The 10,200-nt window shown below is 40.4% G+C and overlaps 1 long non-coding RNA gene across 2 annotated transcripts; it reads right to left on the bottom strand.

Annotated features, from left to right (window-relative positions):
• Nucleotides 1–288: 288 nt before the first annotated feature.
• Nucleotides 289–8,438, bottom strand: LOC138957596 (uncharacterized). Of its 2 annotated transcripts, XR_011453091.1 has the most exons (7): nt 7,947–8,438; nt 7,434–7,609; nt 6,946–7,120; nt 6,121–6,235; nt 5,190–5,299; nt 4,129–4,241; nt 289–1,965 (listed from the first exon to the last, which is right to left on the bottom strand). It is a non-coding gene; the product is annotated as an uncharacterized lncRNA (long non-coding RNA). The 2 variants fall into 2 exon arrangements; XR_011453092.1 differs by lacking the exon at nt 5,190–5,299 and having other exon boundaries at nt 7,947–8,430.
• Nucleotides 8,439–10,200: the final 1,762 nt, after the last annotated feature.

The raw sequence follows: 10,200 nt of genomic DNA, 5'->3' as shown, positions 1-10,200 counted from the left end.
AAACACTCTAATTCAAAACAATAAACGCAGACATCATTTTCTGTTTACTTGATTCATTCCTTACTTTGTTCCAGCAAGATTTAATTAATTTTCAAGATAACTGTACAAACTATTGGAGTGTGTTACCTCTCACGATGTGCGAGTGGTGTGAGTAACACACTCAACACTGTTCCTAAAAAAAACCACTCTAATTCAAAACAATAAACGCAGACATCATTTTCTGTTTACTTGATTCATTCCTTACTTTGTTCCAGCAAGATTTAATTAATTTTCAAGATAACTCTACAAACGATTGGAGTGTGTTACCTCTCACGATGTGCGAGTGGTGTGAGTAACACACTCAACACTGTTCCTAAAAAAACCCACTCTAATTCAAAACAATAAACGCAGACATCATTTTCTGTTTACTTGATTCATTCCTTACTTTGTTCCAGCAAGATTTAAATAATTTTCAAGATAACTCTACAAACGATTGGAGTGTGTTACCTCTCACGATGTGCGAGTGGTGTGAGTAACGCACTCAATGTAAAAAAACATATATTTCTTTTTCCTGTAATTTATTTCATTAAATTGGCATGAAAACAAAGCACAAGGTGAACTGTATGGAAAGACTATAGAAAAGGCCAGAAAAAACACATGCAATGACATGAACGCTGAATAACTTGGGAAATTGGTTGAATCGTCTCAAACATATGTCTTTAAAAATCAAAATAAAGAAAAATCTTTGTCCTAAAAAATGCAAATTTTATCAAAACAAATCACAATAACACTTCTAACTTTCAGATGAAAAAAAAAGGAAGTAAGTTGTTATTTAGTGAAAATAACAGTGTTTCAAACTGCAGGTGAGTACGTTACATACAACGAAAAACCAGTGGTTTTTATCTTGGCCGTTTACGTCCATCTCCTCCATGCCACACTGAGTTCTGAGTTCGAGACAGTCAATGCAACTTTGTAGCAGACGATAGAACAGTTGTTTCCATCGTTGGAAGTCAGGAACATGTCAATAAACAACTTTGATTTACGTTGTTACTTTTCGCGGTAACACGAAAGTACACAACAACGAACTTAAGACTTATTTTCATTGCTTTGTCTTCTGTGTTTGTGCATATTTTTTGTTTTAAGTAGTAGATTGTTCTTTCTTGTCCAAGTTTATCGCTTAGTTAAACGTCTGTCATCATTATTAAAAGCGCGGCAAAAGCTAAAACTGCCTACGTGACTCCAAACACGAAAAGTAACATACTCACCGTTGGATCTAAACTTGATCTCAGCCGACTGTTGGGGTGAGGTACAGGTTATCGTGCAGTATGTAAACAATAACTAACACCTTCTCTTTCCCTCTCCATCAAGTTCTTATCCAAGCAGTGTGTGTAGTACGCACAAATACGACGTTTCAACACCAAGTAAAAAAGTGTCCCAACTTCCTGCCCAAAAATCGACGTAATTTCACTCTACTATTGCGCCTTGCTCGAAAACAAAGTCATCAAACCTTTCGGTTTCTACCAGAATAGTAACTTTATTCAAATCTGCACCCCGTGTCAGTACTTTCAAAGGTAGAATAAACCACAACTGAGCGTGTGGGGCGTTTAAATGGGGTAAGGGTGGAGTTCGACGCCATTTCTGAGCCGTGACCATATGTGGCAATAATCACATGAAATGTTCTCTGTCCTCCACATCTGTTTGATTTGTGATTGGTGTCCAGATTATTTGCTACAGGCATCTGATTAAGTTTATTGTAGCTGCTGTCCGGTTCCCTTTGCCAGTGATATCTGCTTTCCTGTTCTGTAACTTGTATTTATGTTCGCCGATGGCACCCGCTGAATAGTTTTGGTTGTTCTCCAATGGCATCTAGCTAGCTGCTTTGACATCTGTAAGTGGTATCAAGGTCCTTCACCATGCAGTCATCTGCTGGAAGTGAACAGGAGGCTCTCTTGCTTATGACACCCACACCAGAGCATGGAATGAAACCTGCAATGACACAGCAGTATGACTATGAGAAAGCATGCAGACTGAAGCAAAGAGGGCCAAACTTTAAGAGAATGATAATGAAACCTAACTTAAAGTGCCGTGGCTTTTAGTGCATATATATCTAACTTTTAAAAGTTGTGTCCGTCTGTGTGTGTATTATGATGACTAAAGGCTCCGAAACAGCTGCACCGACTGAGACGGTGGTGGTGGTGGGGGTTTGAAACGTGCTGGTGCGTGTATGTTTGTGCTTGCGTGTGTGCAGGCATGAATATGAATGTCTTTGTCAGTATGTGTGTGTGTGTGTGTGTGAATTTATGAATACAATTGAAGGCACAGTAAGCCTCCCGTAAACCATCACAGATACGGTCAGGCTTTTACACACAGACTACAGTACAAACACCCTTTCATTTAAACACTCACCGATTGAGAACATCCTAGGTGCCCTCCATAAAGAGCGAACAATTTTCAAATAATTTATTTTTGCGTGGTTTATCTTACCCCTGAGCCATCGTGAACCAGTGTGATCCAGTTTCCCTTTTTTCACAATGTAGTCGTCAGTTAGTCATTTGAATGCGACTCCATGTGAGCTTATCTACAATAGCACGTTTTTATGCACGAAACAAACGGCTGTGGTTCACAAAAACTCTAGCGATGGTTTTTGACTGTTGAGAGGAACGGTGATATATGCATAAACCGCCGTCTGCTACGACCCTTGCGTGACCCTGCTTCCGGGCTTTTCTTTTTTCAAACTTTCACAACTTCGAATTGTACTGATCTTGTCTTGATGAACAAGAAGGGCAAAGCCCATACGACTCACATGCTTTACACATTTTTCCTACCAAAATACATGTGACCTTGACCAGGTCATCCAAGGTCATGCAACACAAAGCTGTTAATTCAAGACATAGGAAGTACAATGGTGCTTATTGGCTCTTTCTACCATGAGATATGGTCACTTTTAGTGGTTCACTACCTTATTTTGGTCACATTTCATAAGGGTCAAAGTGACCTTGACCTTGATCATATGTGACCGAATGTGTCTCATGATGAAAGCATAACATGTGCCCCACATAATTTTTAAGTTTGAAACAGTTATCTTCCATAGTTCAGGGTCAAGGTCACTTCAAAATATGTATACAATCCAACTTTGAAGAGCTCCTGTGACCTTGACCTTGAAGCAAGGTAAACCAAACTGGTATCAAAAGATGGGGCTTACTTTTCCCTATATATCATATATAGGTGAGGTATTGAATCTCAAAAACTTCAGAGAAAATGGGAAAAATATGAAAAATAGCTGTTTTTTAGGCAACATTTATGGCCCCTGCGACCTTGACCTTGAAGCAAGGTCAAGATGCTATGTATGTTTTTTGGGGCCTTGTCATCATACACCATCTTGCCAAATTTGGTACTGATAGACTGAATAGTGTCCAAGAAATATCCAACGTTAAAGTTTTCCGGACGGACGGACGGACGTCCGGACATCCGGACGTTCGGACGGACGGACGGACGGACGGACGACTCGGGTGAGTACATAGACTCACTTTTGCTTCGCATGTGAGTCAAAAAAGAATTCTTTTATGATTAAAGAATGTTTGTGTGACAAGCTGTCAATTTATTATTTAGATTTTAAAAGTTAGGTCTAGCGCAAAAACGCACCACGGTCCAAAAACATTCTGATAATCATCGATCCACGGCTATCGCCAGTTTACATCGATAGAATGAGACCAGAAGGGAAGTAACTCATTTTTGACCTGAGTTCAATCGGCAAAATTAATTCTTTAAAAATTGCTCGCTCTTTACGTAGGGCACCTAGGATATTCCCGTTTGGTGAGCGTTCAAATGGAAGGGTGTTTGTACTGTGTGTAAAAGCCTGACAGTATCTGTGATGGTTTACGGGAGGCTTACTGTCCGGGCGTGATTTCCGGTATTGAATATTCATAACAGCCGTCCAGCACCAAAACGAGGCGCCATTGTTGTAGAGGACCAAGTCCACGAAAATAAATTCTTTGAAAATTTTTCATGCTCGACAGAAAGCAGCCAGGATGTTCCCGTTCGGTGAGCGTTCAAATGGAAGTATGCTTGTACTGTATGTAGACGCTCGGGGAGCTCTGTGATGGTTTACGGGAGGCTTACTGTGCCTTTAATGTATACATCTATACACACCCAAGAAGATAAGGCGCTCAGCAGGTCTGCACTCATGTTGATCCATTATGTCGGAAACAGGCAGGAATTGGATCCTCCACCCGACAGTCACTGAGCTACAGTGCTGCTCTCAGCTATAAGCAAGAGAAAGCAGCTTGAGTGTTTCATCGCATATAATTCCAGTGTTTGCATACTCCATAGCGATTAGCTGAAACTATTTAGCTAAAACATTAAACTATTATCAGTGGAATACCAAAGGGGTGGCATATGTCATCCAAAATATAAGGCAATTTAAAGTGTGATTGACGGGACAGAAGCGTTTCAATGACACAAATAGAGAACACTACATAGCCTACTGTGTGTTACTGGGTTTACACAAGTAAAAGTGAATATTATTTCTTCTTCTGTTTCTTCGTTCATGGGCTTAAGACTCCCACGTTCACTCATGTGCATTTTTACGTGTATGGCCGCCATTCAGACAGCATACGCCAATTTCGGGGGAGGCATGCTGGGTATTTTCGTGTTTCTATAACCCACCGAACTCCCACATGGTTTACAGGATCTTTTCCGTGCGCACTTGGTCTTGTGCTTGCGTGTACAATGCGCCCGTCGTGAATATTTCAATATTTGAAAAGCAATAAGTGTAAATCTGGTGCCACACAGCAAGCCATGAAGTATTCTGTTTTCAATTCCTACGTACCGGAGAGATAACCCATGTAGTAACTAAACCATACACGCACATATGGGCATATCATTGAGGTCATGGCAAGCTGGTCTGGCAGGGACCTTATATATTCCACTGCTCATGATTACAAAGTCACAGATGCAAAGTCATTCTCGTAACACGTCTCGTAACACGTTTGGGTTTGCCATTTTCTCGCGAGTGTTTTGAGAATGAAGTTTGTCTCGGAGATTTTGCATAAGCAGTGGAAAATGACATCCCTGACAGACACGTTGTTTGAACCAACCTCATTTACATGATAGACACGCCTGTGAAGAGATGGTTCATTTATCACATCATGACACATGGGTGGTATCTCTCAGGTAGGCAAAACAATATATATCTAAATGCACCAATTTACCTCAAGCACTCAGCAGGTCTGCACATATGTTGATCCATTAGGTCAAAAAACCACCAGAACTCGATATGTTGTCTTAAAGTCACAGATACAGTGGAACCCCCCCAAGGATCCTGAAAAAATAATTAAAAATGAAGAGCCAACACTTGTACAAATTATCTGTCTTTGTACATGTTATACAAGCACATACACAAATAAATCTGCTTGCACTATGCTGGCTTTAGGCATGTGTAATAAAATTATTTTGGGGGAGCTTTTCGATTCAACCGGGAACTTTTGTTGTTGTCAAAAGCAATTTATGCCTCAAACATTCTCCCACTCTAAGACTGAACTATGCATTCAGTATGTGTTGATATCTGACTTAAACTCACAAAAATAACAAAGGCTAGTTTGTAAAAAGACACTGATTTGAAAAGAAAATTTAAATTCAATTACATATTATTATGTACTATATAATCTGTTCTGGGGCTTTTTTCCAGGTCTTTTAAAAAAGGATGTTCACAAACAATAACAAACACATTTTCAATCCAATGAATGTTTGCAGCACTGTCAGCCGGACAGAAATGACAGTATGTTGACAAAGCCGTGATAAAAACATAACCTGCAGTCCTACCTTAGCGCAAAGAAGTATGAATGGTCTCTGTGTACTCTACAATCTCTGACTGTGGCCCTATGTAAAGGTCGAAAAGAGCTGGCTGTGCTTGGCCATTAAGAAAAATTTCAGTTAATTCAGATTTGTACAAGGAGAGCATAAAAGCATACATTCACAGCATGTATGTCTTGTTATTGCTATAGGTCTATATATCTATGCCACAATGACACAGCAAATACGTACATTCATACAGACATATTCATTTACTCATATAATTTAAATTATATAGCACCACAGGAATATGTTAATATCAAAATCTAATATGAAATTTCCAACACACACCCATGAAGTTCAAGCCCTAAGCAGTTCTGCACACATGTTGATCCAGGAGGTCCAAACACACCCTGCACTTGTTGTCCAACAGTCACTGCTCCAGTGAAACCCTCCATTTAGGACCCTGAAAGATATAACAAGTTCCATAAAGTGATACAAAACTCTTTGTTGTTGTCCTTATCTGCTGAAGGAGCACCTCCTGTCGCTTCACAGCATCTGTAACACAAGAGAGGACTGAGTATCCAGCCAGAAATTTCATGACTGTATTTTTATAATGATGATCAACAAAACTTTTCAAGGGCATTTAAAATGATATGACAAATATAAAGTCAGATGCACTTCACCCATTGTTATACTTAAACATAGAACTAAGGCTTGCTCATACAGTGGAACTCCCCTTGTTAGACCTCAAAATATCTGAGAAAAATAGGCCTTAAAAAGGACCCCTGGGTGTCTTAAAAAGGCCGTTGATTGATGATTCACAAAGGTTATTCACAGAAAATATGAAAAAAGCAAGGTCCTAAAAGGGAGTGTGTCTTTAAGTGTGTGTGTCTGTCTGTGCATCACAATTAAGGGCTAAACAAAAACAAACACACACCCAAGAAAAGCAAAATTTGTTTGAAAATTTGATCAAACTCCAAGACAGTGAATCAAACAAGAAATGTCCATCACTGATTCAGAAGCAGTTTATATTTGAATGTATGTGTGTGTGTTGCAAACATTACACAAAAGTGGATCATAAATACCAAATTCAGCTATGCTAGTACAATATAATTGCAAATTACATTAAATTTGAAATGAAATGTTATAATTTGTTGTTAATAATTTACTTACTGGTTAAAGAGTACAACTTTTCACAATTTCAGCACAGAGAATGGAATCCTTGGTGTCTGCTTCCTTTTCTATCTGAATGACTCATTGGTACAGCCATCTGTCATCACCCTGCCGACTGTTTTTTTGACCTGGAGTCCAGAAGCTTCCCCACCAACTCAGGCAGTTTTGTTTTTCACTAAAAGTAAAAGAATAAAGGTCAAATAGATTTGCACAAAGGAATAAAAAGAGGTTTTCTAGTAATCCAAATAAAGCATGCAGAAATAAAAACACAAAAAGTAACATCAAACAGTTTTGCCTCTTGTGCCCCCAAGACACTGGAATAATTACAGGCCACCAGATAGGCCGTCCATCACTGAAAGTGAACAGAAAAACTTGATGTTTAAATTGTGTGTGTGTGTGTGTGTCAGTGTGTGTGTGTGTGTGTGTGTGTGTGTGTGTTATACAAGTGGTACGGGTAATTTAAGACAAGAGTTTAAAATGTCACTTACTTGTTGTCCCTGTCAGTGTAAACTTTCAGCACAAAGAAGAATGGAAACATTGGTGTTTTTGTCGGTTCCGTTCCAATTGAATGATTTGGTACAGCCATGCCATCAAGTTGATCAACCAGCTCCCTGTTCCTGTTACCAGTTCAACCTCTTTTCCACATTGCCGACAGATTTTTAATCTGAAAAAGTCATGTATACATGTTTTCAAAATGGGAATTTACAAGTAAACAGTTAACGAAATAGTCCGCCTCTGTCACGTACTCCCCACGAACACCACCATGTGGGGCAGCCAGATCCAGATAGAATCAACAAACAAGTAAAACTCAAAGTAAAAACATCAAACTCAAACTCAAAGAGAAAAAAACCAACCAGACGGCCCAATGGTCACTGTAATTGTATCAGATTCAGATTCTCACAATGGTATAAACTTTGCAAATCTCAAAAATATTCGGATACGGGTAGTGACAGTGATAGTGAAAAAGAGTTGTGGGAGTAAAGAATAATAATTATACGTACTCCTCACTCGATAGTCGATGACTTGGCAGTTACAGTTGCAAATCACTCGATAACTCCTGAGCGAATCTGGATACGATTACGTGGAAAACTCTTGAAGGCTTACTTCTCAGTCCAGATCCATCTTCTGCTCTCTGAATTATGGTTACACTCTCTTGGTGGGTTCCTTTCGTGATGTTGTAGCCCGCTTTTTTCCAATCTCCCTGGTGCAAACACTTTCTTCGTTCGTTCGTTGAAAATCAGTTACTAGTGCTGTCCCTTGATTTACTTCGGAGTGGTCTCCTCTTCGATTTTTAAGGGACATAACTCTCGCATGCGAACCCTTTCTTCGTATCGAAAGTAGCCGGCTCAGTTTGTTTTTGTTTTTGTTTGGTCTTGTGTTTGATGACTTTGCTAGTCCAATATTTTATGTATATATATACTCAACCAAAACTTAAATGTTTTTACTAGTTATTTAATTTTATGAGTTACAGTTCCTTTTAGGTACTGCTCTGTTCATTTTAGCATGTGCATAGATATGCAACGCACACAAGTGTGTGTGTGTGTGTGTGTGTGTGTGTGTGTGTGTGTGTGACGGTGTGTGAGTTTACGCAGTATGTGTGTGTATGGGGGATGTGTGTATGGGGGGGGTGTGGGGGTATATGTGTGTGTGTGTGTGTGTGTGTGTGTGTGTGTGTGTGTGTGTGTGTGTGTGTGTGTGTGTGTTTCGGTAAGCGAATGTCAGCGGTTTGTGTGTGTGCATGCGTGTGGGCGTGAGTGCGGCATGTCAGTGCGTGTGCGTGTGCGTGCGTGCGTGTGTGTGGGTGTGCAGTCTTTTGCTTACGTTTACAATTATTCTCTGTATATGTTCCAAGGCAGGGCCGGACTAGGCAAAGAGGAGAGAGGGGGGGGGGGGGGGTTGCCAGTGGTGGTCCAGGGGGATGTTCCCCCTGGCGGGGTCAAGGGGCAGAACCCCTTGTGGGGGTCAGGGAGGGAAGCCCCCTGAAGCTGATGGGTAGGTCATATTCTGAAATAGGAAAATGGTCGCTCCTTGCATGAAACGGCATAAAATAAACAATGATGAAAAATGTTTTAAATAAGTGAGGTACATGTTTAGGCTAGGGGGGGGTGCGCAACCCCCATAACACCCCCCCCCCCCCCCCCCGGTAGTCCGGCCCTGCAAGGACAGGTTGGAAGTTGAGGCTAAGCCTAAAACCTTTATCCTGACGTAACAAAGTTAATTATGATCTCTCTCTCTCTCTCTCTCTCTCTCTCTCTCTCTCTCTCTCTCTCTCTCTCTGTTAAGCATTCGATGTGTACATATTCCATTACCTTTTTTTTAAATCTCATATTGTGTGTGTGTGTGTGTGTGTGTGTGTGTGTGTGTGTGTGTGTGTGTGTGTGTGTGTGTGTGTGTGTGTGTGTGTGTGTGTGTGTGTGTGTGTGAATGTCCGTGTATATGATGTGATTAGAATAGGGGTGCCTCTCTGCATGGGTGAAAAAACACTTGTTTGTAATGCTTGTATGCCACAACGCTCTCTCTGTCTCTCTCTGTCTCTCTCTGTCTCTCTCTCTCTCTCTCAAATTATTTAAAATGAAACAATATTGTACACACAGCAAAATTCAGTCAACTTCAGGTCAAACCAAGAACTTTGCACTTGATCCTACATGAAGAATTATTTTGGCAAACGTTAAATTTAACATAAAAAAGGTATTGTTTCAAAATTTCACTGCAGACCATTTTACTAAGCGTTTCGGGCGGGCGGGAAATAGCTCAGTCGGTAGAGGCGCTGTCTTCAAAACCAGTTGTCGCAATCGGCGTGGGTTCGATCCCCACGTTCGGCGAGGGATTTATTTCCCAGAGTCAACATCGTGCAGACTCTCCTCGGTGGCCGCATGCACACGATAAAGAACCCAAGTTCACAGCGAAAGTCTCAGGGCTCGGAAACATGAATACACGCATGCAGGAAACAAAATGTGTGGGTATCGCCGTATACTGTATGGCAGCTCGCTTTCCCCATGGAGAAAGCAGCCCGAATTTCCATGAGGGCAACCTCACAGGACTATATAAAATCTTATCCTTATCGCGTATCCTTATCCTTTAACTTTTAAAGCAATTGTTAAATTCTCTTTTGAAAACTTTTTTGTCAGAAGCGTTTCCAGCTAACGTTAATGAAAAATTAATTTCACATTTGATGCTAACTGTTTACAAAAAACTAACTATACTTATGTACATCTGACGTTACAAAAGTCCTTTCTCCTAAGTGAATATGTGCGT

The sequence above is a fragment of the Littorina saxatilis genome, unplaced genomic scaffold (genome assembly GCF_037325665.1).
Source record: "Littorina saxatilis isolate snail1 unplaced genomic scaffold, US_GU_Lsax_2.0 scaffold_685, whole genome shotgun sequence".
NCBI classification, from domain to species: domain Eukaryota; kingdom Metazoa; phylum Mollusca; class Gastropoda; order Littorinimorpha; family Littorinidae; genus Littorina; species Littorina saxatilis.
This window is presented reverse-complemented; position numbering and strand designations above follow the sequence as displayed.